The sequence below is a fragment of the Petaurus breviceps genome, unplaced genomic scaffold (assembly GCF_028583685.1).
Source record: "Petaurus breviceps papuanus isolate PSGF00001 unplaced genomic scaffold, PetGlider_PUasm1.0 183, whole genome shotgun sequence".
Classification (NCBI taxonomy): Eukaryota; Metazoa; Chordata; class Mammalia; order Diprotodontia; family Petauridae; genus Petaurus; species Petaurus breviceps.
The window spans coordinates 12339754-12367152 of record NW_027185791.1 but is presented as its reverse complement, the minus strand read 5'-3'; positions in this window follow the sequence as shown (position 1 = coordinate 12367152).

Below are 27399 nucleotides of genomic sequence, written 5' to 3'. Positions count from 1 at the left end.
TTTTCTTGGTGTTAGAACAACTTTTCGTGCTAGATACTAAAAGAGAGGGGGTAGTGAGGTGGCCCAGTGGATAGAGCACAGGGCTTGGAGTCAGGAAGACTTGAGTTCATATCTGACCCCAGACACTTACTAGCTGTGTGACCTTGGGCAAGTCACCTAAGCCTGTTTACCTCATTTTCCTCATCTGTAAAGTGAATTGGAGAATGAAATGGCAAACCACTCCAGTATCTTTGCCAAGAAAACTCCAAAATGGGGTCATGAAAAGCTGGACATGACTGAATAACAACAATAATATGAACTATACTCTTTAACGCTGCTCATTTTTATTATCGTTTGTGTTGTTGGGTGTTTTAAATAATTGAACTAAATTTTGTTATACTTGCAGCATGAAGTTTATGAACACAGGATGCAATTTTATATATCTAATAAATTAATAAAGAGTACAGAACTTTGAGAGAGATTTAAATCTAGTATTGATGACATACTTTCAATAGACAGCAGAAGAGTGGGATATAAACTTGTGGGGAGGCAGGGAGCCTGGTTTTGTGATTTAATTGGTGTCAAGTAATTGTTTTTGCAACTTTTAGTCTTAGAAGGATGAGTGATGGGGCAGCTAGGTGGCTCAGTGAATAGAGCACCCACCGGCCCTGGAGTCAGGAGAACCCAAGTTCAAATTTGACACTTAACACTCACTAACTGTGTGACCTTGGGCAAGTCATTTAACCCCAATTGCCCTGCCTTCCTTCCTCCAAAACGACAAAAAAAAAAACAAAAACAAAAACGGATGAGTGACTTTTTAGTGTCATACAGACTCCATGTGTCAGAAGAGGGAATTCAATCTAGCTTCTGTATTCCACTGCCTCTCATATTAGTATGGTTATTATAACTCAAACTCATACAGTGCTTTCTAGTATACAAAGGCATTGTTTCTCAGAAATTCTATGAAATAGCAGTTCGGTATTATCATTCCCATCTTATGGTTGAGAAAACTGGGGTTGTGTAGGTTAAGTAACTCGCCCATGGACTCAAGAGAGTAAGTATAAGAGCCTATGAGGTTTTTGTTTCAGTCAGTCTTGCTACAATTATGTATAAGAATGACTTTTTTTTTTTTTTCCGGAGTGTGTTAGAACATCTTGTACTGGTTCTCTGGAACCAATTGTTAAAATTTCAGTTTGAGCATTTACCCCCAAATCAGCATATGCTATAGGACTTGATTTATTGTTCTGTTCACTGTCTAGTCCGGAGGTGTCAAACTTTGGGCTTCAGGCTGTATAACACTACTGGGTGCAGCTCAGACCTGATTAAAATGTAATTGAAAAATATTTAACAAATAAATAAAAATGTAGTAAAACATAGATGATGTTATTATGTCTTTTTCTGAGTCAATGTGGGTCCATTGGGATCCTTATATATTGATTAATGGCCCCATTTCTATTAGAATTTGACTGTAGTCTTACAAAAATGATGGTGAAAATGTTAAAAAAATGCTTATATATGTATATATACACATACGTACATACATGTATAATATGCTAGCTAAACACACACACATATATGTGTGTGTATATATATATATAATATCTCTAGCTCATTTTAAAGATGAGGAAATGGAGACCAACAGGGTTAAATATTTGCCCAAGGTCACACAGCTGTTAAGTATCTGAGGCCAGATTTGAACTCAGATTTCAAGTTTTTCTAACTCCAGGTCCAACATTCTATCCACTGTACCACCTAAGTAAGTTTAATATATATTAAAATTAAAAGTATATCATACCTTTTTGGAGAACCCATTGTTAAACATCTACCAGCACACTCCTTCCTTTTTGGAGATAGCTTTTCTCCACTGAAAATACAACTTACTTTAGCTTTATTAACTGTGTGAACATGGGCATGCCATCCAATCTCTGTGAGCCCAGGTTCCTAACCTATAAAATGAGGAGGTTTTTCTAGAAGCCCTCCAAATTTCCTCCTAGGTCTGAGTCTATGACCCTATGAATCCATGTTCTTTTTTCATTGACATAGTTTGCAGAGCTACGTCTATGGAAAAAGCTTCACAATTGGAAAAGTAGAGGTGACAATCAGGCCACTGCATCCCATTAGCTATTCTTTTTGCTTAATTAGCTTTCCTTCTAGGTGGTTTGTAGGCGACCTGTGAACGAACCTGAGTGTTGGGAAACTAAATAAACCCTTGTGTTTGTGTAAAAGATCACAGTCATAAGCAGCCCCAAGCTTTTATGAAATAAATCACATCATGTCAGGTCTGCTGCTGATTTACATGCACTTTCCCTGAAGCTATTTGGAATCTTGTGACCTTTGGCCAGAGGACCTGAATTTAAATCCTGGCTCAATTATTTACTACCTGTATTTATTGTTATTGTTCAGTTGTGTCTGACTCCTGACCTCATCTGGAGTTTTCTTGACAAAGATATTGGAGCTGCTTGCCATTTCCTTCTCCAGCTCCTTTTACAGATAAGGATACTGAGGCAAACAGAGGTTGAGTGACTCATCCAGGGTCTCACATCTAGTAAATGTCTGAGGCTGGATTTGAACTCAGGTCTCCCTGACTCCAGGCCCAGCACTCTATCCACTGAATCACTTAGTTACCCTACTTCTTGTATGACCCTAGACAAATCATTTAACCTTCCTAGGTCTCAGTATCTTTGACTACAAAATGAAGGCCTTGGATCAATTGATCTGTGAGATACTTTGTAGACTGAAAAAAATCACATGATCTTTTAATTGTGAGAATTAGATGCGGCCATATGCGTTAGGGAATGTGTCAAGGCCATTTGAATTCCAGGTGTGCCCTCTATCTAGAATGGGTATCCTTGGCAGAGGATACTGACACTGAGAACCATTGAGGGAACTCAATGTTTGGGATGTTTCAGTGCAAAAGGCAGCACAGACCCCATGGCAGTCAGAACCACCACTGTCGGAAAAATTTCTGGGCTTCTCAAATTGTAGACCCTATAAAGTTCTGCTGTCTTAAGTTTTATCCTCTGTCCCTGACTCTGCCCATCTTGGATACTGCTCTGAACCCTACACCAAGAGCTACAAACTCCTGGCTGAACCAGAAACAAAGCAGATTCTGCACAATTGTCCTTTGAATTTGAGTTTGGGGGCTTGTGTCATCGAGAGAGTGAAATTAGGGTCCAGAAATCAGGGCTAGAATGTGCCGTCACATAACATTTTCTTCTTCTCTACTAACTGTAATTGAGTTCTGACAGTTTGATGATGTGAATCCACTCATTTTTTTTTGGAGGGCAATTGGGGTTAAGTGACTTGTCTAAGGTCACACGGCTAGTGTGTGTGTGTGTGTGTGTGTGTGTGTGTGTGTGTGTGTGTGAAGTGTCTGAGGTCAGATTTGAACTCAGGTCCTCCTGACTCCAGGGCTGGTGCTCTATTTACTGCGCCACCTAGTTGTCCCCCACTCATTTTTTTTTAAGGTCATGGACACCAATATGGGTATTTTTGTTCCTTGGGAATTGGCCTGAAGCAATCTTTATTTCATATATACATGGGGCTACTGAATAGGAATCAATTCAACTTAACAAACATTTATTGGGTACCTCCTGGGTACAAAGTACCATGAAAGCTACTGGTCCCTGTAGCCTGGGTTCCATTTTGAATGTAAAAGGGGGCTCATTCAACCTCCAATCTAAATTGTCTCTTGTGATAAACATTTCTCATAATGTGTATGTGTTAAACATGCACGCTTCAGCCTAATGGATATCCCATGTTCAATTCTAGTCTAATACATCCCAAGTTCAGAGAATATGATCTTTTACCCACTCTGGGGAAAAATGCACATGTATTTGAGACATTAATATCCAGTCCTGCCAAGACAAGTAAAAACCTAGTGAATTTGGTTGTCAGGCTATCGCGTTACTGTATTACTTTCTGTTTGTCTAATTTCACTTAATTATCACTCTTACTAATCTCACACATTCTATAAAAAGCTTAGCTATTTACCATGATCTGTGGTTCACCTTTCCTCCTGGTTTTCAGTTTCAGATTTTTTTTTTGTCATCCTTTTATTAATCAATTCCTGAGTGAACAAAAATGTTTACTCCCGAGTCCAATTTTGAAGCATCCTTCTATGTTGGCAAGATTTTCTTAAACTTCCCTGGTGGGAGATCTGGGAAAAAGTCAGATCCCTTGCAGAATGTAACACCTGGCCCTGCACTCGTAAAGTAAAATAGATAACATATAACTGATTTAAGTAGCAGTTTGGGTCATTTAAAAAGAAATCTTTTTTTTCCCCTCTTTTCTCTCTCAATCTCCCAATCTCTAGCTGCATATCTCAAACTAAAAGCATGTACGACTTATATATACATGTTTAATTCAAAAGTGTTCCATGTAAAGATAAAACTGAGATTTCAATGTAAATGGGGTCTATTCATTCAGGGCTTTGGATACCAGCCAGAAATGAACTCCAAATGAGAGGCACATAAATAGCAGTAAAAGCACATGCACTATATGACTTATGCTTATATTTAAATGGCCAAGAGTCCAAGGTTTAAACGATCTCAAGCTTTGACGAGGCTCATATGGAGAGATAAACAGAGGTTCCAAACTGTGTACCAGCTACATAGGTCATCAAAGCAATTTTAAAATCAATTCAACATTTGACAAACGGCCAATGTAGTTCCCTTGCGATTGGAAGGACATGCTGAGGCTACTTACTAGGAGTTAAAATTCTGACAGCAGCATTTTGCACATGTTGGAACCTATGCAGGATTTTTTCCCCCCAGGAAAGCCATAAAAAAACATTACAATCGTCTGTCCAGAAGATCACCAACACATGCGCTGTAGTCATCTGATCACAGTGATTGAATTCTGGCGACGTTCTGCAAGAGAGACCCGCCGGTGCGGGGTTTATGGTATGGCCCTGACCACAGTTAAAACAAGCAAAAGGAACCATCAGCTCTGATTTTAGAGATAATTTAAAACAGGGATATCCTAAGGTTGAAGAAAGCCATTTCGGGGAGGGGGAAATAGTGGTTTCAGTAGACGGCTAAAAAACCCTCATCTTGGTGAATCTTCTGGAAAGTAAATTCCCATTTATGGTACCTAATTAGAAACTTTCTCTTCCTTTGGATGTTTCTTTTCTCATTACCTTAACCATATGGTCCAATTCTGGAGAGAACCCCCCCCCCCCCAACATACTCTACCACTCCAGATGGAGAAGCGTGGGGATGGGGAAGAACAAGAGGGCCATTGTTAATATCTATATTCTGATTTTATTTCTGATAACAAGAGTGATTCAGTTGCAGTTAGAATATTCTTTGGGGCTTCAACAATTTTTGTCTTTAATCTTGAGAAGGTCAGAAGGGAGCTGTGGGCAAACACTTACCCTACTGCTTCCTATCATTTAAGGAATGGTTCCTTTTCACCCTCCCTGAGTCTTTCTTTTCCTATGCTTTCAACCTCAGGCTCATACACACAGGATAATTTCTTGGGCACTTTTGACATGAAAGTCACACCAGCTTTCATCTCTACCGTCCTCCTGAAATTTCCTGATCCTTAAACACTCTCATTCCACCAACACTTATGTTGTGGGAACAATAGACTAATCCTTCCCTTTCTCTTCCCCGATGCAATCAGGCTAAGGTTCCCCCCCCCCCCCCAAAGAAATTGAAACTGTTTTTGAGATCTGATTGACTCAAGAGTCTAAGGCTTGTGACCATTTTGTGTCCTGGTCACATGGATGCAAAACAAACAGGGCACAAGGGGCTTCTGGGGCTTCAGGGCACAGGGCAGCCCGGGGAACACTGAGAATCTATGCTCAGTTGAATCAGTGCTTTATCCTACATCAAAGTTCCTTCCCAGCTCTCAGCATCCCTCCCCTGGCAGGGCTAATAAACTTCCTATTGTTGTTTGATAGATTATGAGGGTTTCATTTTATTCCAGTTTCAGACCTAAACTACCAGGGCAGGGGCCTGAGTCAGACCATTACAACTGGCGACTGTCAGAAGATTCTGGAATGGGATGACCTCTTTGACAGGGGTGGGGGCAAGGATAATGCAGAAGAAGGTGAACCTTGGGTGGCGTCCCTGCTTCTGGTTCTACTTTTGGCAATGAGGACACTTAATATGAGGTTTCTCCCATCCCTCTGGATTAATGAGTAAATTTTCAGTAGTTCAGCAAGTAGAGACCAATGGGAATATGTTCTGTGTCCATATGGATACAAGGAGCGGGGAGAGAATATAGAAAAGCTAAGTGCCATGGTCTCCTGGTTGTGTAACACTGCAGCAAAGCAAACCTCCTTTGTTAATTATTCAATGACTTTCAAGTGATTCACTTCTGTTCTAACATTGAACCTGAACTGAGAGTCCTGGCATTGGAGCCACCTCTCACAGTCCTGGGGAAGACCTCAAGGGCCTTACTGCCAAGCACAATGATAATCATACCAGCTAACGTTTATATGGTATTGGCTATGTGCCAGGCACCATGCCAAGGGCTTTACAGTTATTATCGCCTTTGAGTCTTGCAACAGTCCTGAGGGGTAGATGCTGTTATTCTCCTTATTTTATAGATGAGAAAACTCAGGCAAATAGAAGTTATGTGACTTTCCCAGTGTGATACACTAATAAGTATTTGAGACCAGAATTGAACTCAGGTCTTCCTGATTTACATAGATAAATACAACTATATATTTTCTATCTATCTATCTATCTATCTATCTATCTATCTATCTATCTATCTATCTATCTATCTATCTATCTATCTATCTATCTATCTACCTACCTACCTACCTATCTATCTATCTATCTATCTATCTATCTATCTATCTATCTATCTATCTATCTATCTACATGTAAGGGAGGATTCTGAGCAAGATTTCAGCAAAAGCTGAAAATCTGTAACTGCTAAAAATTAGAGGCTTTGAAATGTAAAGGCGAAATCTGTAGATGCAAAAAAGACATTTTCTAACCTAATGTAATGCTAAGGGCATTTGAAGATCTTTCCTTCCTCTTAATAGGTCTCACTTGGAGCCCAACAAGAGAGTCTTGCTTAGGGGAGGCTTGTTTTTCATCAAGGCACATACCTTTTGTACTTCGTAATTAGGCAGTGGGTCACACAGGTTGTGATGTTCTCTGACCCTGGAGAAGGCTACATATACTCCCTGAGGTGAGGTCTTGCTTTGGGGCTCACTTATAGGGAGAGCTGTGATTGGGTCACATGAGACTCTGGGCAGCCATTGAGTGCCCTGGCTTTGGAAACCCAGATGTTGGTGCTTCTCTCTCTGGTAGCTAATACTGTATGTATTAGTCAACCATAGGTGACATGACGTAGTCAGCTGAGGGAAGGGGCCTTCAGGTCAGGTGGAATTTGTCTAATGAAGAGACTAGATGTCTCCCATCTCTTGTGTGGAGATGACAAAACACCTCAATCTGGAGCTGAGTTATTGCCTTAGCTGAAAATAAATGTAGTCTTGTGACCGAAGAGAGGGTGGCACCGCCCAGCCAAGTCAATGGGTGGAGGTGAAGACTGGACTTTCCCATTAAAGAAGGAGGAGTAAGGAGAGAAGACCAGGAGACAGACTTGTCCAACACAGCAGTTGTCACTCTTTGAGAAGATTCCTGCAGCCAAGCGACTTGCCTGGAAGCAGCTGCCCAGTGGTAGAGCACCTGGCCCAATCTGGAAACCACCATCCAGCAGTAACATGGCACATCCAGCTCAACCAAAGAGCAGACTGCTTGGTTCTGTCTGGTAACCACTGCCTTCAAACTGCCAAGACTCTTTCATTAGGAACCAGCATAGCCACTAAGTGAATTCCTTGACCTGGCCCAACAGTAGATTAGCCTGTCCAGCCATCACATAATGCCCTAATAAGGGTGGGGAACCCGTGACTTTGAGGCTGTATGTGACCTCTACTGCCCTAGGAGGGGTATGGCTAGCTGAGCTGGGAGTCTGAAGAGCCAGCTCAGCTCATGAATGAAGCAGTTTGGCTCCCATGACAACCCTCCCTCTGGCAAGAAAGAAGGATGTTCAGAGGATTCTGTCCCAGAGTCCTGAATTACCTGGGCCGTCTGTATTCCTACAGGGATGCTCTGTCATTGCTATACTTTAAGGTTATACCTGCTCTTACTTTCCTCCTGTACTCCAGGTGTATTTGTGAGAAAGTAGGGCCATGGGTACTGGGAGAAATGCTTTGTAACTATTGTTCTTTAATGCTGTTTGAATAACAGGCTTTGATAAAGAGCAAACTGAGTCACTGGTAGAGGTTTTTTAATGGAGGGAGGAGCTTTAAAAATATGTATTTTAAATTATGAACTTAAATCTGAGACACAGACAGACACAGACAGAGAGACACAGAGAGAGACAGGGACAGAGATCGAGAGAGAGAGAGAGAGAGAGAGAGAGAGAGAGAGACAGACAGACAGACAGACAGACAGACAGACAGACAGACAGAGACAGAGAGAGACAGACAGACAGAGACAGAGAGAGACAGAGAGAGAGAGACAGACAGACAGAGACAGAGAGACAGAGAGAGAGAAAGAGACAGAGAGAGAGACAGAGACAGAGAGAGACAGAGAGGCAGAGAGACAGAGAGAAGAGAGAGACAGACAGAAAGACAGAGAGAGAGACAGAGAGAAGAGAGAAAGAGAGAGAAGAGAAAGAGAGAGACTTTATGAAATTGTGAATCTCCACTCTATACTGCTTGCTTTTAAAAAATGAAGTGAGTGTGTCTCAGAGTTCATTATTCAGATTCAGACTGATACATTTTTTCCCTATAGTCCTAAGTGTACCGTTCAAGGATGAAAATGACTCTTCTCTAATCCTGTTGGTTTGAGCCCCACTGATAGTGTTTTCTCCAGTAATAGCCACCAGGGACTAACTACGACTCCAATTCCATTTAACCATTTGACATCAATTAGCTTTTATAAGAGGATATTTGCTTTGAAAATATAGCAAGGACAAAAATACAAATGTTGTCACCCAGTACCTGGAACATACTATCTTGGTCTCTGGGGAGAGTGACCTCACTCTTAGCACAGTTCTATAGAACCGCAGTCCCACCAAGTTGGAACCCAAATGTGACTGGGTCCTTGTGCATTACCTTCTAACTTATGATAAGAATGAATAAGAAAATTCCAGAATGAGTAAAAAAAGAAGAAAATTAAAATACAAAAAAGAAAAAAAAATGCTAGAATTTCTAGAATAAAAATCTAAGAAAATATTAAGAATATTAAAATATAAAAAGAATAAGACTCCATGATGAATAAGAATATAAAAAATAATAAGAATATTAGGATAGAAAAAAGAAGAAAATGTCAAAATGAATAAAGAAAGTCCGAAGTATTGGGAGACTGAAGATCATTCTGTGTGGGCTGCACCGTATGTAGGAGGATATTGATATCCTCAACAAACATATTTAAATTTTAAAGTTGAAAAATAGACAATATAATAATCTTTAAATTAGCAGGAACAAAGGTGGACAGAAATTGAATGCTACATATCATAAATAATCCTCTCTATGAAATGCAGGCCCCAGCAAAGTTAAATGTTGTATTAAGAGTCTCCTATAAGATATTCCTTTGAATACTCATGGATTTCCCAACCATTTAGCTCTAATTCATTGTCTCCGAAGTAATGATCCTTTTATGTGACTATCTAAGTAGCTCCTTTGGGGTAATACTGTTCTTTATTACCTTTATAATATCATATAGAACTTAAGACAGTGTCCTGTGTTGTACAATGACTGCACCATATTTATAACCACAATCTTACATTTTTATAGTCCTTTATGGTTATAATTTGTTTTAAATGCATAATCTCCTTTAATTCAATTCAATTTCAAACATTTATTAAGCATTTATTATGTGCTGGTCACTGTGTTAAGCACTGAAGATGCAAATAGAAGCAAAAAGAAAGATAGTCCCTGCCTTCAATGAGCTTATATTCTGATGAAAAAGGGGGAGACAACACATAAAAGTGAACTGAGAAGTGGGGAGGAGGGTGAGGAGGTGGAAGGGACAATATCCACATGGGGCATGTGGTGGTGAGATCTGAAGGGAGTCAAAGGCCCAACCAGGAGGGGAATGAAGCATGACCAGCCTGGGTCTGTCCATGGAGGCCCCAGAAGGAACTTCCCAGAAGCAGAAGGCTAGAATGTGGAGGGATTTTCCAGGATAAGAAGGTTCCAGGAGCAGAGGGAAGTTCCAAGGTGACAAAGCAGCTGAGTCATCGTGGTGAAGTTTGGAGAGAGTCAGAAGCTCAAGCCGGAAGATAATGAATTTAATTAAGCACCTACTTATGGAGAAGGCTGGGTTAAGTGCTGGAGGAGATACCAGGTTTAGATATAAGTTGTTCCCTTTCTCATGGAGTTTATTTTCTAGAAAGTTTTTAAGACGCTGATACAAGGAGCTACCACGTACAATATTATGTGATAAATGCATTAATGAAACACAAAACAGCCATCACAAAATTATGTGATCAGAGTGACTCTGTGATGAAGGGAATGTAATTATTTTTATGTCATTTTTACAGATAAGAAAAATCTAAGGCTGAAAGAAGCAGCTCACTGGCAGGTAGTCAGGGTATATAATTAGAACTAGAAAGGATCAGTTTCATATGCCAGGAATGGGCAGCCTTCAGCATCAGTGCTTGTCATCCTAGATTCCCAGACTGATGTGGAGTTCCTTTTATTGTTTGTTTAGAAACTAGCCTTATTATTGTGTCTGAATGGGAAATGCTTATGGTTCCTGGATTTTGACTGTAAGTGACTGAGCCCTGATTCTGTAACATGTCAGTTGGCCTAACTGAAGCAGAGGATTTAACTACAGGGGGTTCCTAAAATCTGGACACATAGGAAATCTCATTAGCTATGCATATTTTTGAAGAAATGATCTTTTCAACAGTATTTTATTTAATTAACATAAATGAGATTTCATAGGAAGACATAGGAGACACATAGGAAATTTCATTAATTAATTAAATTAAATTAATCTCATTAATGTGAAAAACAGTCCCCAATAGCTAATGAAAGCTTTTATTCCATATGAAATTGTTGTGACTAAAATTTATGCTAATTAAATAAAATGTTGTTGAAAATTTCATTTATTTCATTTCTTGAAAATATGCAGTTAATGAGATTTCTTATGTGTCCAAACTTTAGGGACACCCTGTAATTTGAACCAAAGACATGGCAGATACCTGGGAGATAGCACTCCTATAAATATGGGGTTCTCAGACCTAGAAGCAAGTCACAGAATCATAGAATCTTAGATGTGGGAGTAGAGAAGCTGAATATCTCCTTAACCCCCTCCCACCCTTGGAATCCTTCTTTCCCAGATCTTTGCCAGATATTGCTTAGACCATTAGCTTGTACTTCATGCTTTCAGTGGCAGACAAGAAAACATCACAAAGGGATCAGTTCTATGAATTGTTGCTATAAATCTAGCATTAAAATTATGCAAAATGGAAATGCTTGGTCATATGGCTTTTCACCAAGAACTAACTGGAGAGGAGACTTTGATACCAAGTTCTGTTGCAATTACCAGATTATCCTAGCAGAAAGGGGGGTGGGGATGAAGAAGCAATTATAATTCCACAGCACTACCAACTTATTTAGAATATTGTTAGGCTAGTGTCATGGCAAGCAAAGAAGTACTTAGCACCTTGTTTCAGCTGAGCCTTGCCCATGATTATATCAAGTCTTTGTTAATAAACAGAACTTGTGAAACCCACAGGGGGAGGAACTTGCTGATATAACAGGAAGGGGCAGAACAGGGAGGAGCTAATGACCATATATAAGGAGAAGCCCAAGCTGGGAAAGAGCAGAATTGAGAAGGGGAACTTTGTGGAGGCGGGACTCTGTCTGTCTCTTCTGTCTGTGTTGATTTTTGCTTGTGATACTTTGTACAGAAGCCCTGGGATCTTACTGGAAGCCCTGAAAGAAGATTTTCTTGTTGTCTGTTTACAGACATCCTGGAGGAGAGTTTCAGAGGTCCTGGGACTGTAATGATGATGTTGATTTCACAGGCAGATAGTGAATTGATGATGGTGCCTGCAACGTGCATGGATCTTATTGTGGCTTTGCTAAGCTTTGTTTTCCCAGAAACAGAAACTGTGTAGGACTTGATGTGGATTGGACACTGTGAGCTTCAATATGGAACTGTACAAGGAACTAGATGAGGAGCTGAGAGCTGTCTACCTGTGAAGGCAGGTGACGATTGGGTAGATTCAGGCAGGAGCTGGACCCATGGAAGAGGAACCATGGAATTTGGGAGCCAGCCTGGAGTCAAGATGAAAAGACCTTTCCTTGGGTACTTAGTGTTGACTGAGGAGATCATGATTTACTCTGACCTAGGGGTGGAGAACTTTGACCTTTGTACTTTGTGTCCCTTAAGGAGGCTTGCTCCTTAACGATGATTGAGTTAAGGACTTACTGAATGAATAGTTTTGTTTAAAACTATGTGGCCACTTTGGTGATAAATTGTTATGTTATAACATTGTAAATGCTGTACTTTGGTTTCTGTGAATGTTTTGCTTTAATTTACTGCTGAATAAATAGAATCCACTATATTATGTGATCAGAACCTTAAAGCTGTTCACAGCAGCAATCGTCTGGAAAACTGCTCATGCTTGGCTTTACATTTAGGCATTATGATGCCATATACCCATTGGTCTACTGTCTGTACCTATGACAGCCTAGAATCTAGGTTCCTGGTGTTTCCGTTTGAGTTTGGGTCGACTGTGAAACTCAATCTCACTTAAATCCTATTCATGCTCAAGTCAAGACGTTTCCCCGTGATGTCTTTGGTACTCTTCCAAAACAAATGACAAACATCAGCATCAGCAGCAACCCTTGTATTTGATCGGTTTGTTGTGCAGTTTTTGTTGCCTCTCTCTTGAGAGCACTTGTCTTGCAAGAGGTCTTGTGGAGAAAGGGTTAGACATTGGAGCTTGGGAAGAATGAATACAGAGCATGTGAATGAGGAGAGGATTGAGGGAATATAGAAATGTATGACTAAAAATTACAGAGGATGAGAAGGTGTGCGTGGGTTTTAACGTACACCCATGCAGGGAGTATTCGCTTTGAGGAAACCATGGATTTGTCAAAATTTGGAAAGGTGTGCTCTTTATGAGAACAAACTCTGTGTGCTTCGTGTCACAGGTTTTTCAGATCATTTAGCTCAAACCTCTTATTTTACAGATGAAGAAATAAAGTCCCAAAGAAGTGAAACCATTTGTCCGAAGTGGCATAGGAAGAATTGGGATTTATACCCGGGTCTCCTGACTCAAAATCCAGGTTCTCTCCACTGCTCCACACTGGATATCTTTGATGAAAATGTCAAAATAGAACAGGAAGGTTTTTGCATACCATCTTCTACACCCAGCCACATCTTCAATCACACACAGATTCTCATGCTTTTTATTTAGAAAATAATGCAACAAAAGAGAAAGAAAGCTTCGATGATCCTCTGATTATGCCAAAGAAGGCACAAAGCAAAGAGATTTATGCTCATTGATGGTGTTTATTACTGTCTTGGGGACTGCCCAGTAGAGAGTACAGATGAAAGATTCTCTGTGGATGAAGAGATTCTCTAGATGCTTCTGTTTGTGATGTTGTGCTGATTGCATCAAGCCTCAGAAAATTATGGTTTCCTAAATGAAATTTGTAGACATTCAAAAAAGTGTGGCCTAGCTGTCCACTTAACACAAAACATGTTTGAGGAGTAGTCTGTTGTTTAGTATATGAAATGTAATTGGATGGACAGTCTATTGAGTTGGCATCTCTTTAACAGACATCAGAGAGGAACAAATGATTTAAACAGTGGAACATGTTTGATAGTATTTGGGGAATTATATAGTACTTTTCATGATCTCTAGATTCTCCCTGAAAGAAAAACATAATTTTTTAACATCAACATTTTTATAGAGATGTCATATGACTACAAATCGTGAGATACCACAATCTTCAAAGACTCAAATATAAACCACCCAGAGGGTAATGGAGAGATGTATGATGGACTTAATCATTAACATTTCAATTAATATTAGCATATTATCAATGACAGCTTTTTTTGGGGTGGGGAAATTACAAATTGAATTTCCCTTTTATTTCTTTATTTTTGATTTTTTTTTCAATTAATAATAATATATTTTTCTCCCTCCCAGCTTCTCCCTCCACTGGGGGAAAAAGTAAACTAAAACTAAAAATATATGTAGTTAAGCAAAACAAAATTATGCATTGGCCATGATATATACACATACACACATAAAACAAATATTTACGTATTAATATAGTGTGAAAACTGAAACATGGATACATACATATAAATATATGAATATACCCACACACTCACACCCTTCATTCTTTATCCTGTACCTATTTCCTGACTGTCAGGAGATAAGTAGCCTTCTTTATTATTATTTATAATTAGTCCTCTAGAATATTGGTTGATCACTGTATGATCAGGCTATGTTAGTTTTCCAAAGTTCTTTGTCTTTACAATATTGTTGCTACAGTATAAATAAGATCTGTGATCACTAAAATGATGTCAGCTTGAAAATTTATAGAGGAAAAGGAAAGTGCCCATTGCCTAGGTTATGAGATGATGAGATGTGGTTGGAAGGATAATGCATAGTGTTAGTCCATTGGTATGTAACTCTCGGACAGGCAATGCAGATGGGCAGCAGTCTGACTAGACTTAAATAAGAGGAAGAAATTGGACTAAGTCTCATTTGGGAAATTGTATAGTACTTTCAATGATGCTAAACTACTCCTTGTTACCAATATACATCTTTTGAATATCAACCAATATCCTTCTGTTTATTCTACGTGACTTTGAATCATGGAACAAATTAGAGATTACCAAAGGGACAATGGAAAGACACACAATGTGGGTAAGTAGGTTTTAGTACTTTGCCAGAGGTGACCTTTGTTCAAGAAGGATTGTATATGCTACCATCAAGATCTTACATGAGCAGAAGTGGGTTAGGAATATACTAAGAGAAATGGAAAACAGCTAGATAGCCTGCATTTTTCATGGATATCCATGAAATATTAAAAGACTAAGAGGAAGGCCTCCAGTGTGTTGGGTGGATCTTCTATGGGGGATTTACAGTAGTACATAGATAAGAATTTCAAAGGAAGGAAATCTGCAGCTGAGTTACAATTCACATGATTGAAAGGAAGGGCAAAGGAAAAGGACAGATGTTTCTTTAGTGCCTATTATGTGCTAGGTCCCATGTTAAGGGCTTTACAAGTATTATCTCAATTAGGGAATACTAATATCAATAATACCATGAATCTGAAAAAAATACTGAAATATTAGTTGCTCCTTCTCACATAGAGTATACCCTTTAATTGAACAGGTCAGTCATGTAGAAGGAGGTGGCCTGAGCCTTTTTAGGCCGGGAGTAGGACTTGAACTAATATTTGGCAGAAGACTCAGATCTGGTTACTGGCAATCTACTAGCCCACTGTTTTGGCAGGTAGGTAGGGCTTAAGTCTGTTCTATTCTGATTTTGAAATTTTCTCTGAACAAAGGAGTGGTATTGCAGCTCAGCTACCTTTCCATATGTTCAAACTCAGCATATATTAAGTGATAGGTCTGCAGGCGTACTGTGACATTCTAATCAGATAAAGAAGACAGATACCAGGAAGTGGACAATGGCACTGGAAGGTAGTTAGTAAACCAGTAGAAGAAGATAGATGAATATTACTTTGTCTTAGGACCTATGATAATGATCCTTTCTAACTCTACACTTTGGGGTTCGATGGGTCTATGTATTTATGACTGATGAGTCACAAATTCACATAACCGTGGAATCACAGAATTTAGATACATTCTTCTGAGATCTCAGCCATGTGAGAGCTCTCCTCACCACTGTAGATGGAAACCATTCTACATCTTTTCATTCCATGTGATTTTTTCCTCATGTCTTTCCACAAATGAATTTTCTATAGAGCAAACTACTGCCCTGGAGCCCTAATTTTACTCTAAAAAAAATACCTTGGTGGTATAAGGTAGCACTCAGTATGCCCATCTCTTGCATCTTATTCTTAGGTTCACTCCCTCCTTACTCATCCCCAACCCCATTACATATCCTTATTGCTGCAAATAAAGTGCTGTGTTCAGAGCCAGGAGACCTGCTTTCATATCTCATCTTAGACAATTACCATCTATTTGGCCTTGGACAAATCAATTAACCTCCCAGAGCCACATTTTTGCCATTTGTAAAATGGGAATTTTATTAATTGCAGTCCCTGCTTCACAGCTTTGTTGTGAAGAAAGTACTTTGAGAGCCTTAAATTGTTATATAGATGCAGGTAATGATGACATACTTTATCTTACTTCTCACAAGCTAGTAAGTCTTCTATGGTAATACATTATTTCATTGTTTCACATATCGATATTTTTCATATTCTTCATTGTTCTTTGGGTTACCTGTAATTTATATTTTTCCAATTTATTTACATAATGATGCATGAATTGGGAAGAGAGCAAATATTTGATTATTTAAATATTCTTCTGTGGCCACCTAAAAACCATAATATAAGTAAGCAACATGGTACTTTGGGGTCCCTGTTAAGGAGCTCAGTTACAGGGATTTGGAGAGCAGAGGTATAGTGGAAAGAAAATTGGATTTAGAATCAGCAGACCTGGGTTAAAATCTTAGCCCCTGTTACAACTGTGATGATGTCGGGCAAATTATTTCACCTTTCTGGACCTCAGTTTCTGAGTCTGTGAAATGAAGGGTACGGGGCAGGACCTTGTGTCGTTCTTTCAATCTCTACATCTATGATACTATAATATGAATTGTGGAAAATTTGATCTGGTTTTGAGGTCTAATCCTGTGTAGTTATAATTGTATTAACATGACTTGACTTTGGAGCATTATTATAAAGGGCTATGGACTTTCCATCAGATATACAGTGGCAAAGGGAGAACACAAGATCCCATTTCACTGCTTTGTAGACATCCCCTAGGAGCACAATCAAGTTTTGTCCATTCTGTCTCAAAGGGCAGGATTGTAATGTATGGGAAAGATAGGGGGAGAAGGGGTAGGAGGTCATTCCCCCAAACAAAAAATCACCTATACAAAACCCAGAAGCCCATCTATGTTGTATATTTTTAAAATCAATAATGGCTGGCAGATCCCTTAACAGTCTACCTTATCAGGAAGTGCTGTAATCAGATAGAATTTCTTTTACAAAAAGACCAGGTCAGCTTTCTTTCTCCCTCATTTTACCTCTTCAATCCTCTGCCATATAGATTATACCTCAAGTTCTATATATTGCTAAAATTGTTGCCTAGTTAAAGCAGAACTTCTTTCTGAATTCTGTACCTTATGAACAGGTTCAATTTTGTCGGAATATAGCATCAGGCACTTTAATTATTATGGAATTATTGTTTTCATTACTTTTGGTACAAATGTGGCAGGAAAAAGTATCTAGTGTTCTCCTGTGTCAGTCTCTGTATTCTGTCTACTTACCTATGTGGATAACTATCCAATATCCTCTTTCTGACCCAGACAAGTTTATATCCTGGAGGCTAGGTGCCATAATGGGCAGCGTGCTGTACTTGGAGTGAGGAAGATCTGAATTAAAATAGTCTCAGATACTTCCTACTTGTGTGACTCTGGGCAAGTCACTTGACCTCTGTCTGACTCAGTTTTCTCATCTGTAATATGGGGAATATGGTAACACTTATTCCCTTCTCCCCCCACCCCCAAGGTTGTTGTGGGGATAAAGTAAAATATTATTTGGAAAGTATGTTAGAAATCTTAAAGGGCTATATTTTGTTGATTAGTCATTTCAGATTCTTTGTGATTCCATTTGTGTTTTTTTCTTGGCAAAGATACTGGAGTGGTTTGCCATTTCCTTCTCCAGCTCATTTTACAGATGAGGAAAGCAAGGCAAATGAAGTTAAGGGACTCCTCCAGCTAGTAAGTGTCTGAGGCTGGATTTGAACTAAGGAAGATGAGTCTTTCTGGCTTCAGGTTTGGGACTCTATCCACTGTACCACCTAGCTATCCCAAAGTATTATATAGGTGCTAGCCATTCTAGCAATCATAACATCATAGGATCCCAAAAGCTCAGTGTTGGACTGTGAGATCATTTAGCATAACCTCTGCCCAAAGAACACTTCTCTCTTCAGGATCCATGACAATCGGTAATCCAGCCTCTTTCTGATGACCTTCAGTGAAGGCGCATCTCCTGAATGAAGGGAAACATTCAATAGGGAAATAGTCATAGAATTAAAGGATCATAGATTTGGATTTGGAAGGAAACTTAGAGGTCATTTACTGCAATCCTTTCATAATAATTACTTAATGAATATTTGCTGATCACTTTTGTAGATGAAAAAAAATCAAGCCCTAGGGAGGTAAAATTGGCATATGGTAAGGGGTAGAACCAGGATTTGAACTCAGGTCCTCTAAACTATATCTAACACCTTTTACAATGTAAGCACTTCCTTCCATTCTACTTTTAGACATTTATAAATGGTAGAGTTGCTAGAAAGTATTACCTTACATTGAGCAGAAGTATGCTTATCTGCACCATTTATTTCTCTTGTTTTGTCCTTTGGTATCAAAACAACTCATTTCTCTTTATATAGCCACCTTTCAAATACTTTGAAACCTATTTAGTATTTTACATTGATCCCTATTAAATTTGATCTTATTAGGTTCATCCCATCATTCTAGTCTGCAAAGAGTTTTCTGGATCCTGACTATCATACAGTATGTTAATTATTTCTCCTAGTTTTGAGAGGGATTCCATCTAGGCTTTCATTCAAATCAGAACAATAGCTAAGTTTTATATAGTGATTACTGTGTGACAGGCACCGTGACTAAACACTTCAGAATTATTATCTCATTTGATCCTCACAAGAACCCTGTGAGGTAGGGGCTATTATTATCCATTTTACAGATGAGGAAACTGAGGCAAACAGAGATTAAGTGTCTTGCCCAGGGTCACAAGCTATTAAATGTCTTAGGGCAGATTTGAACTCAGATCTTTCTGACTTTGAAGCAGCTAGGTGATTCAGGGGATAGAGCACAGGGCCTGAAGTCAGGAAGACCTGAGTTAGAATCTGATCTCAGCCACTTACTAGTTGTATGACCCTGGGCAAGTCACTTAACCTCTGAGAAGGAGATGGCAAACCACTCCAGTATCTTTGCCAAGAAAACCCCATAGACAATATGGTCCATGGTGTTGTAAGCAATCAGACATGACAGAGCGGAGACTACATAGCACATGGATAGGTATGTCTGCAAGGTAGATTGGGAGGATACAGTGGCAAAGCTTCTTTAAGAAAAAAATTAAAATTTTAATTTTAATTTTAAATTCTTTCCCTCTCTCCCCCCTCACCTCATCCATTAAGACAAGAAATATGATACCTATTTTATATATGAAGTCATGCAAAACATTTTCACATTAGACAATTTTTTTGGTGGGGGAGCAATAAAAATAAAGAAAAAATATGCTTCATTTTGCACCCAGAGTCCATCAGTTCTCTGTCTAGAGGTGGGCAGTATTTTTATTCATGAGCTTTTCAAAATTGTCTTAGATCACACAGTAGTTAAGTTTTTCACAGTGCATGAGTTACATTCTTGCTGTTACTGTATGCAGTGTTCTCTCAGTCCTTACTCACTTCACTTTGCATCAGTTCATATCAGTTGTCCCAGGTTTTTCTGTAACCATCTGATTCATCATTTTTTTTTGCTTTTTGGAGGGGGAAAAGTAGGGCAATTGGAGTTAAGTGACTTGACCAAGGTCACACGGCTAGTTGTGTGTTAAGTGCTTGAGGTTGGATTTGAACTTAAGTCCTCCTCACTCCTGGGCTGGTGCTCTATTCACTATACCACCTAGCCGCCCCCTGATTCATCATTTATTATAGCATAATACTATTCCATCATAATTATATTCTACAAGTTGTTTAGAAATTCTCCAAAGATAGGAACAGTAACTGGATTGGACCAAGTATACATAAAGGAGATGTGTTTTGGAGGTGACATAATGGTGAGGGTGTTAATCGACCAACATACAAAGAATCTGAAAGAAAGGAAGAAATTATAGGCATGGAAAAAAAATTTTAGTCCCTTATTAGTCCCCAGAAGAGTTGCCCTAGAAAAATCTCAATAACTCAACCTATTTGCCTATTCTTGAATCTATATAAAAGCTTTATCAGAGTCATCTACACATGAATTAAGGGCATTCTTCATAAGGGCATGATGTAGGGAACAAGTAGACTTTTACAAGAGTTGTTCAACAATGGGTCATATCTTTACCAATTCACAATTAACTGAGAGATGCAGCAATATAGTAACCCATTGTGTTTATTGTTTGTTGATTATGAAAAAGCATTTGATTTAGCAGAACAAAATGACCCCTAACAGTCTCTTTACAACAGAGTATCTCCTATGTATATATCAAGATCATTTAAAATTCCTTGGAAAATAATACTATTCTATGACCTTCTGACTATAGAGATCAGGGAAAGTAAAAAACAGGGAGATGTATGTTCACCATGGGTACTTACTATTGTGATGGAGGGGATCGAGCCCAGTGCCCATATCAAGAATGAATTCCCTGTATTGCTGAAGTTCTACAGATGCTTCTATTTGTGGGAGATATTTACCAAGCCTCAGAACATTGCAGAACCCCCTTGGATCAGTTTTAATGTCACAAAGGAGTTTGGCCTGTCCATCTAGGTGGGAAAGACCAAGTGGATGAAGAATATTTTAGACAAGTGTTTGGTTGGATACTCCATAGAGTTTGTCTGTCAGTATAAATATCTGGGCCAGACAGTCCATATGGATGATAAACTGGGTCCAGAGTTAAATAGTAGGAGGAGAATAAGCTAAAATGTTTTCAGAAGATGGAAATGCTCTTTTATTTTATTTTATTTAAAAGTTATACTACTTTTCCATGAGGACAAAGTCCCATATTTTCAATACCAATAATTTACCAATATTATTATAAGATAACCAGATGTGGAACATCACTGTTTCTGAAGAACCAAGGATTATCAAACAAAAAGCAATGGAGAAAAGCATGGGAGGTGTGAACAGGCTGCAACGTATGAATAATAAGAGACTCTGAATAAAGTAATAGAAAGAAAAATGGCAAGAGAAAGACAATAAAGATGTATAGGCTAAGCACTCCACTGGTATCCTCTGTATTTCAGGGGAAAGCCTGATAGGTGGACTTTGTAAAGCCAAGCATGAGCAGCTTTCCAGAGGACTGCTGCTGTGAACAGCTTTAAGGTTCTGATCATGTAGTATAGTGAACTCTCTATTTATTCAGCAGTAAACTAAAGCAAAACATTAACAGAAACCAAAGTACAACATTCACAATGTTATAACAACTTATCATTAAAGTGACCACATAGTTTTCACCAAAGTGGACACATAGTTTTAAACAAAAGATATCATTCAGTAAGTCCTTAATTCAATCATCCTTAAGGAGCAAGCCTCCTTAAGGGACACAAAGTTTTTCACCCCTAGGTCACATTGTCTTATTCTCTCAGTCAAAATGTCTTTTTCTTGATTGGAGATTAGTTTCCAATAATCCTTAAGAGGTACAAGGTACAGAGTACAAAGGTCTCCCACCCCTAGGCCACAGTAAATCATGATCTTCTCAGTCAGCATTAAGTACCCAAGGAGAGGTCTTTTCATCTTGACTTGAGGCTGCCTCTCAGCTTCCATGGTTCCTCTTCCATGGTCCCAGTTTTTGCCTGAATTTACTCAACTATCACCTGGATTCAAAGGTAGGCAGCTCTCAACTTCTAGTCCAGCCCCTTGTCCAGTTCCTGTTTCATATTGAAGCTCACAGTGTCCAGTCCACCTCAAGTTCTTCACAATTTCTGTTTCTGGGAAGACAAAGCTTAAAAGAAGCGAAACAACATTTATATACATTGCCAACACCATCATCAATTCACTTTCTGCCTGTGAAATCAGCACAGACCCACAAACAAAGTCTGAAAACTCAACACAAATCATCAGTATGGTCCCAGGACCTCTGAAACCCTCCTGCAGGACTTCTGTAAACAGACAACAAGAAAATCCTTTTTCAGGGCTTCCAGTAAAGTACCAGGGCTTCTGTACAAAGTATCACAAACACAAATCAGCACAGACAGAGTGCCAGGATATCAGAAGTTTTCTCCTTCTCAATTCTGCCACTGCAAGTGTTTCCTTCTTAGTTCTGCTCTCTCCCAGCTTGTACTCAGCTTTTTATCTGGTCATTAGCTCCTTCCTGTTCTGCCCACCTCTTATGTGCTTCCTGTTCTTGTCCTTGGCAAGTCCCTCCCACTGCGGGTTTCACAAGTTCTGTTTCTTAACAAAGACTTGATATATCATAGGCAAGGCTTAGAAGAAACTTGAACTGAAACAAGGTGCTAAATAATTAAATAGATGAAACAAGGTGCTAAGTACTTCTTTGCTTGCCATTAAACTCTCCTATAGTAAATTTTTAGGAGAACATTGTGTAGAGTTTTCCAGAACAGGCAAACATGGATGGGTTGGCATTTGCAACATTGGAGGGAATTCCTAAATTGATGGGATCTTTTTAGTATCCAAATAGATAGATATAGATAGATGATAGATAGACAGACAGACAGATAAGGAGTTAGGGATTGGACCTGTGACTTCATTGATTTAGAGAATTCTATCTATCAATGTAGGTGTTACCTTTTCTGCAGCTTTCTATCTTAGAAAGTTGTGTAGAGCACCATATGCATGTATATACATATTTATGTATAATAACTATTGTCCATTAAGAATCATAAAATTAACATGCTGTGTCCTTTTGATTGCTTCTTAATTCATTGCTTATTTAATTGTCCTTATTAAGTTTATTAGTACATAGAAAGGTATGAAAATCCATTTAATTAGTTTTGGGGATAAAAATATAACTCTGAAAAAAAGTATCATTTTACCAGAATGAAGAAATGCTATTTAGATGTACCAAAAATCTATCACAAGGATGTTAGAAGTTAGTTAAACAAACAATAACACATTAAATAAAGAAAATAAATATCAAAACAAATATACTATAGAGGTTTCTCAAAGTCTTAGTTCTTTTTTCAAACTACTAAAGCTTTAAGATATTGAGGGTGATGTAATCTATTAAAGCTTACAATGGCACTAAGACTTTTGGGACAACCTGTATTAGCTTTCTGAATGCTGATAGAAATCAACTACACAATTAAATCTTGGATTCTATTTGTTGAACGCTTATTGTACGGGCAACTCTGTGATCATTGCTGTGGAAGACAAAGATGAAATGTTAGACATGATCCTTATCCTTCAGAAGTTTGCGATTTAGTTGAGGAGGCAAGGTTAGAATCCATCACATGACAGTGAATTATAGCACCCAATATATATCTGAGTGCTAAATGTTATGGCATTTACTATAAGCACCACCAGAATTCATTTTATTTCTTCTCTTCATCATCTTCTTTGTAATATCCATTGTCACTCCATTGAACATCTGCTCTGTGTTCCTCTCTTGCATCACCATCACATGGAGATAACTTTGGCTTCTCCAGACCTATGATATTCTGCTACTAGCTCTGGAAGGAGCTACCAAGCGGGGAAGGCTCTGCATATAGGCCTGGTGATGGTCAGGATGTCTTTCTCAGCCTAGCGGAGTATGGAGGAGCTCATTTCCAGAAGGTTGGTGAAGAGGAGATGAAAATTTTGTAGTCATAGTAGTTCATTCTGAATTAATAGCTGAAGTAGAAGGCTTGTGATTTGCTTTGATGGAATAAATACTCAGTATTTATGTATTTTATTTATGGTGATCGAAATTTCATAGTATATAAAGAAGTATAAGACATGGTCCCTGCCCTCAAGATGGCAACAGCCTAGTTAACAAGATAAAGATAGGTATGCACAGAACAATGAGAGAGAGACAAAGACAGAGGCAGAGAGAAAGAGAGAGACAGAGATAGAGAGACAGAGACAATGACAGACAGAGACAGAGAGACACAGAAAGAGAAAGAGAGAGAGGGAGAGACAGAGACAGATAGAGAGAGAGACAGACAGACAGACACACACACACACACACACACACATACAGATAGTCAATAAATGCCAGAGGAAATGGTACCTGAGCTGGACAAGGAAGGCAAGGATTTCCAGAGAAGGGAAACCTTGAGTGAAGACAGGGAACCATTCATAACCATGGCAAGTTCACAAGAGAGTGAGACTAGCATTTTGAATATGAAAATATGATTCCAGAAATGGGATCATCCCTTTTGTATCACTGTATTTGACAATTTCATAGAAGGTTAAGTGCAATCAATGAAATACCATGTAATCTCTCCATAGTGGAGCAATGAGGAATCATGTATTCATGTATTCACTAATGAGATAATTTAAACTTTCAGAGCCAACAGGCTGAACTGAAGAATTACGCTCTGAAGAGCTCCTTGATCAAATTCCACTTGGCCTCAACAACATCCTGAGTGCCCCACTTTTCTGTGACATATGGTGTGTAGATATAGTATACAGAATAAGGACTTGCTTAAATTGTCTGTAAATTTTCACTTCAGTAGATGTTAACCAAATAAATTAGTCACCAAATAAGAAATCTGAGTGGAAACTCTTGGGAACCTACCCCATCCTAACTCAGGTTCTCACTCACAAACTTAATTTCCAAAAGGAATGTGTGTTCTGTAAATTGGGGGTGGTGGTGGGGGGAAGTGATTCCAGCATACAACAAAGCCAGGACTTTGAATCATCCATTCTGATGGCTACTCAAATCCTTCTTATTTTGGTGACCTAGAAAAGAAATGGTAAATATCCCTTTTGACTGCCTTGGTATAATAAAAATCGAGATTCATATAGCTCTTGAAAGTTTGCAAAATTCTTTGTGTACATCAACTCATGGGAAACTCACAGCAACTACATAAGGGGACTTCTACAGGATAATTCTTCCCATTGTGCAGTTGAGTAAACTGATGATGCTCAGGGTCCATGGTCACAAAGAAATATCAAAAGTAGGATTTGAATCCAGGTAATCCTAACTCCAAGGGTCATACTCTGTCCATTGTGCTGTACTACAGGATCTAGTTCTCCATCTCATTTGCTATTTGAGCCCATTTTATAATAATGTATCTTCAGACTGGTCTACTTATCTAGGTAAAATTTGTTACCCCACTGCCCCAAATACATAGTTTCAATCTGAGACTCAGGCTCAGGTTGGAGGCACTATTAGCAGAAGCTAATGGACACAACTAAAATCTGAGAAAAATAAAAACTGGAAGGTCTTGTTAGTATTATAATATGCTCAGTAGATGTTACCTCGATTTAACTTCACATTTTAAACGCAGCACTTTGGCTTAAGGTTGTGGGTTGAAAAGGAGAATAGCAATGTACTCTAGTCTTTTTGAATGCAATGGTCTGGGGGAAAACTGGAAGATTGAGATGTTATTATGGGCATTGCTTTTGTAAATATAACCAGGCTATTTTAGAAATCTCTGGAATGGAATGTGTTTAAACTAGTCTCTAGGCTGTTACATTCATGGGAGTAATTTGCTTTTTGCCTCTATTAGAAATTGCGATTCTCTGATGGCTTTCTCTGATTAGCACTTGTTGGACACTTAAAACATTTCTTATCAGGAAGATGTAATTGGATCTCCTCCTATCTGCGTCTTCAAACCTATCTCTTAATGGCCACCTGAGAAGACATTAGGAGCAGCACTTATTAATGCCTTCTTCTAGACTCTTCCTATAGTAATAATCTCATATATTTCTAAAGCGCTTTTTGTCCCCATGTACAGTCAAGCTCTTTACAAATGAAAAGTAATTCTGAAATAACTTGGCCTGCCATCCCAACCTAGCTACTTCTGGGGTCAAATAGTATGCTCTGGAAACTGGAGTAAGCCATGGTCAAACAAGGTGAATTGTTTTCTGTTGGAAATATTAACACACCCAGCTTCAGGTTGGATGAAAATGTGAAACCGTAAGAATGAACCATTCAGTTCTGAATCACTGAAGAACTTCACTCTGATCCTTTTTCTTCCACATTTATGGAACAAAGGTGGTTGCATTTGGTTTGCAGCTGAAGGTTAGATATCTTTTTTTTTTTTTTTGCCTTTTGGAGGGCAATTGGGGTTAAGCAACTTGACCAAGGTTACATGGCTAGTTTTTTTTTTGTGTTAAGTGTCTGAGGATGGAACCGAACTCGGGTCCTCCTGACTCCGGGGCCGGTGCTTTTCTCACTGTGCCACCCGGCCGCCCCGGTTAGATCTCATTTGATCTACAAAAAGGAGTAAGAGCTGGACTGGAGAAAATCAAAAGAATTGGTAGCTTCTTTTCCAGAAGCAGAAATATGAGTATATTGTCCACTCTGGAGAGGTGAAAGAAGTGTTTATTTGAATTTTAAAATTAGACCCCGAATGGTAACCATAGGGTGCAAGTGGAAAATAATGACATTTAATTAAAATACATAAAACAACTCTGGCAGTAACCAGCAGATGGTGAAATCAATAAGGTGCCAATTACAACAAAAGGGTCATATACTTTGTCAGAGAGTCAGCAAAGTGAGAGGCTGCAGAAGAAGAAAGGCCATGAAATACCACAAAAAAGAGCTTTCGCCCTCTATATTGTGATGCCTGCCATTCCTGCTTGTGATTATGCATCGACAGAAGAGGAAGGAGGAGGCAATAAGCATTTGTTAAACATCTTCGAGGTGCCCGGCTCTGTTCTGAGCATTTTCCTGATATTATCTCATTTAATCCTCACAATGAGAGGTAGGCACTGTTATTATCATGATTTTACATGTGAGGAAACTGAGATGATGGAGGGTAAATGACTTGCTCAGCTTTCCCAATATTATCTCATTTAATCCTCACAATAACCCTAGGAGGGGAGTGCTATCATCATTTTGATTTTACAGATGAGAAAAGTGAGACAAACAAAGAAAAATGATTTGCCCTGGGTCATGCATCAAGTCAACGGCTGAGGCCCAATTTGAAGTTGGTCTTTAGAAACCCAGGCCCGGACCTCTATTTGTTATGCTGCCCACCTGATTCTGGAGAGAAGCAGCATGGTTATGGCTCAGTCAGATAGCTAGAAGTAGAAATCTATAGCTGTCTATTTGTATTCATTCCATTTCTTGCTTCCAAACCTTGCCCAAGGGATCCCTTGTCTCTGGAATGCATTTTTTCCTTTCCTCAACCTTTCAGGACTACCTTTTCTTTCTTTCTTTTTTTATTTTTTTTGCTCTTTGTTTTATTTTTGGAGGGGGAAAGGCAGAGCAATTGGGCTTAAGTGACTTGCCCAAGGTCACACAGCTAGTTTTGTGTTGAGTTTGTGAGGTCGGATTTGAACTCAGGTCCTCCTGACTCCAGCACTGGTGCTCTATTCACTGTGCCACCTAGCCACCCCTACCATTTCTTTCTTTCTTTCTTTTTTTTTTTTTTT